This window comes from Triticum dicoccoides, chromosome 6A, assembly GCF_002162155.2.
Source record: "Triticum dicoccoides isolate Atlit2015 ecotype Zavitan chromosome 6A, WEW_v2.0, whole genome shotgun sequence".
Classification (NCBI taxonomy): Eukaryota; Viridiplantae; Streptophyta; class Magnoliopsida; order Poales; family Poaceae; genus Triticum; species Triticum dicoccoides.
In genome coordinates, this window is record NC_041390.1 from 51,080,568 (window position 1) to 51,084,773 (window position 4,206).

Genomic DNA, 4,206 nt, shown 5'->3' on the forward strand with positions numbered 1-4,206 from the left:
CAGGAAAGTCAACCAAAGTCCACACTTTGTTCTCATACATGGATCCCATCTCATATTTCATGGCCTCAAGCCATTTTGTGGAATCTGGGCTCATCATCGCTTCCTCATAGTTCGTAGGTTCGTCATGGTCTAGCAACATGACCTCCAGAACAGGATTACCGTACCACTCTGGTGCAGATCTTACTCTGGTTGACCTACGAGGTTCGGTAGTAACTTGATCTGAAGTTTCATGATCATCATCATTAGCTTCCTCACTAATTGGTGTAGGAGTCACAGGAACCGGTTTATGTGATGAACTATTTTCCAATAAGGGAGCAGGTACTGTTACCTCATCAAGTTCTACTTTCCTCCCACTCACTTCTTTCGAGAGAAACTCCTTCTCTAGAAAGGATCCGTTCTTAGCAACGAATGTCTTGCCTTCAGATCTGTGATAGAAGGTGTACCCAACAGTTTCTTTTGGGTATCCTATGAAGACACATTTCTTCGATTTGGGTTCGAGCTTATCAGGTTGAAGCTTTTTCACATAAGCATCGCAGCCCCAAACTTTAAGAAACGACAACCTTGGTTTCTTGCCAAACCATAGTTTATAAGGTGTCATCTCAACGGATTTTGATGGTGCCCTATTTAACGTGAATGCAGCCGTCTCTAAAGCATAACCCCAAAACGATAGCGGTAAATCAGTAAGAGACATCATAGATCGCACCATATCTAGTAAAGTACGATTACGATGTTCGGACACACCATTACGCTGTGGTGTTCCGGGTGGCGTGAGTTGTGAAACCATTCTGCATTGTTTCAAATGTAGACCAAACTCGTAACTCAAATATTCTCCTCCACGATCAGATCGTAGAAACTTTATTTTCTTTTTACGATGATTTTCCACTTCACTCTGAAATTCTTTGAACTTTTCAAATGTTTTAGACTTATGTTTCATTAAGTAGATATACCCATATCTGCCTAAATCATCTGTGAAGGTGAGAAAATAAGGATACCCGCCACGAGCCTCAATATTCATCGGACCACATACATCAGTATGTATGATTTTCAACAAATCTGTTGCTCGCTCCATAGTTCCGGAGAATGGCGTTTTAGTCATCTTGCCCATGAGGCATGGTTCGCAAGTACCAAGTGATTCATAATCAAGTGATTCCAAAAGTCCATCAGTATGGAGTTTCTTCATGCGCTTTACACCAATATGACCCAAACGGCAGTGCCACAAATAAGTTGCACTATCATTATCAAGTCTGCATCTTTTGGTTTCAACATTATGAATATGTGTATCACTACTATCGAGATTCAACAAAAATAGACCACTCTTCAAGGGTGCATGTGAAGGAAATATGTAACACCCTCAATGCGACTATATCTCCCACGTGTCGAGGCACGACTTAGAGGCATAATCGCATTGAAGGCATATGTCGCAAGTTAGGCAATCTTCACAACATCCCATGTAATATATAGATAATAAAAGGGGAGATAACACAGTTGGCTTACACTCGCCACGTCAATCAAGGTACATAAATAACATTACATCATTCAAACACTCATGGCCCGACTACGGCGCCAAAATTAAAGATAACCCAACATGTGACACGGTCCCGATCACCCCAACTGGGCACCACTACTGATCATCAGGGAAAGACACGTAGTATCGTTGAGAGTCCTCGTCGAACTCCCACTTGAGCTCGAGCGTGTCACCTGGAGCGGAATCGTCAGGCCCCGCATCTGGTGTAATAGTAATCTGTGAGCCACAAGGACTCAGCAATCTCGCACCCTCGCGATCAAGACTATTTAATCTTAGGTAAGGCAACGTAAAATATGTGGAGCTGCAGCACGCGACTAGCATATATAGTGGCTATCCTGTCCGCAAAAGAGAGCGAGAAGAGGAGGCAAAGCGCGAACGGATAACTAAAGAGGGCAAACCTGCGGCAAGCATTACTCCAACACCGTGTCCACTTCCCGGACTCCGCCGAGAAGAGGCCATCACGGTAACTCACACTGTTGATTCATTTTAATTAAGTTAAGGTTCAAGTTATCTACAACCGGACATTAACAAATTCCCATCTGCCCATAACCGCGGGCACGGCTTTCGAAAGTTCAAATCCCTGCAGGGGAGTCCCAACTTAGCCCATGACAAGCTCTCACGGTCAACGAAGGAATAGACCTCCTCCCGAGACATTCCGATCAGACTCGGTATCCTGGTTCTTCAAGACAACTCCGACAATGGTAAAACAAGTCCAGCAACACCACCCGCTGTGCCGACAAATCCCGATAGGAGCTGCACATATCTCGTTCTCAGGGCACACCGGATAAGCTAAGCGTACGGGAGCCAACGTAACCCAAGTTGCCAAGGGACGGCCCCGCACGGTGCTCTAGGTTGGACCAACGCTCAGAGGAGCACTGGCCCGGGGGGTTTAAAACAAGATGACCCTTGAGTCCGCGAAACCCAAGGGAAAAGGCTAGGTGGAAAATGGTAAAACCAAGGTTGGGCATTGCTGGAGGACTTTTATTCAAGGCGGATTGTCAAGGGGTTCCCATTATAACCCAACCGCGTAAGGAACGCAAAATCCGGGAACATAACACCGATATGACGAAAACTAGGGCGGCAAGAGTGGAACAAAACACTAGGCGAGAGGCCGAGCCTTCCACCCTTTACCAAGTATATAGATGCATTAAGATAACACGGCAATATAATGATATCCCAACAAGTAAATAATGTTCCAACAAGGAACGGTCTCCAATCTTCACCTGCAACTAGCAACGCTATAAGAGGGGCTGAGCAAAGCGGTAACATAGCCAATCAACAGTTTGCTAGGACATGGTGGGTTAGAGGTTTGACATGGCAATTTGGGAGGCTTGAAAGCAAGTGGTAGGCATCGTAGCATTGGCATAGCAAAAGAGCGAGCATCTAGCAAAGCAAAGATAGTAGTGATTTCGAGGGTATGATCATCTTGCCTGCAAAGTTGTCAGAGTTGACTGGATCCTCGAAAGCAAACTCAACGGGCTCCTCGTTAGCGAACTCGTCTCCCGGCTCTATCCAAACAAGACAAACAAGCAACAAGGACACACTCAACCGAGTGCAAGGATCAAACAATATGAAGCAAACATGGTATGCTATGCGGGATGCGATGCGGGATGCATATGCAAGATGTGACAAGGAATGAATGAACCTGGCCTCAACTTGGAAATCCAAGTGTTCCACTGGAAAGATGAGATGAAATAGCTTGAAAACGATATAAAGAACGCCGGAATCGGAGCTACGGTTTGGAAATGGCAAGCGATTCAAATATGACACCGGTCTGCGATTTACAGCAAGTAGCCATCTAAATGCAACAAGATGAACATGCTACAGCACCCAAACATGGCAAAAAAATACATGGCAGGGATGCATTCATGATGCTTAACAAAAGTCTAGCACTGAGCTACGGCCAATTCATCCATTAACAGGTTCAAACAAGCATGGAAAAAATGCATATGGTAAACAGATCTCAGACTTAGTGAAATTAACACTTGTCTGGAATTTCAGATCAGATAGCACTCTTCGGAGCATGAAAACTATATGCTATAGGACCTGAACATGGCAAAGTAAAGCATGGCATGGAGCTACTTAAAGAGCTTAACAAAAGTCCCTTAGTGACCTTGAGCCAAAAGGGATCAGAAAATACAATTGCAAGCATGTGAACATGGCAAAAACATAATCAGTTCTCAGACTTAGTGAAAACTGGAGCATGCTGAAAACAGATATCAAGTAGGCATGTTTACGAGCTCGATGCACTCACTACGGAGAAAGTCATGATAATCCAAGCATACACCCATCAAGAATACATAAAATGCAAGCTAGACATGACAAGAACAATAGCATAGCATGCACGGATCAACTACAACATCATCAGCAAAATCACTAACAAGTAGACAATCTGCCCAGATTCACGAAATAGCAAAAGTAGAGCTCGATTGACTCAATCTAGGGTGCTCCATAATTGCAAACAAAGACATGGATGGATAGAGCACTACAAGATTAACAAAACATCCTTACTGATCATCCTCAAAAGAGACACAGATCACTAGGAAACAACATGAACATATGGCCATATGAGATAAACAGCTCAAGGACTTAGTGGAAATGCTGTCCCTGAAATCAGCATTACCAAGTGCCTCACTTTGCAAGCTTGTGCTAGTCACCACACACATCAAAAAAAATACATG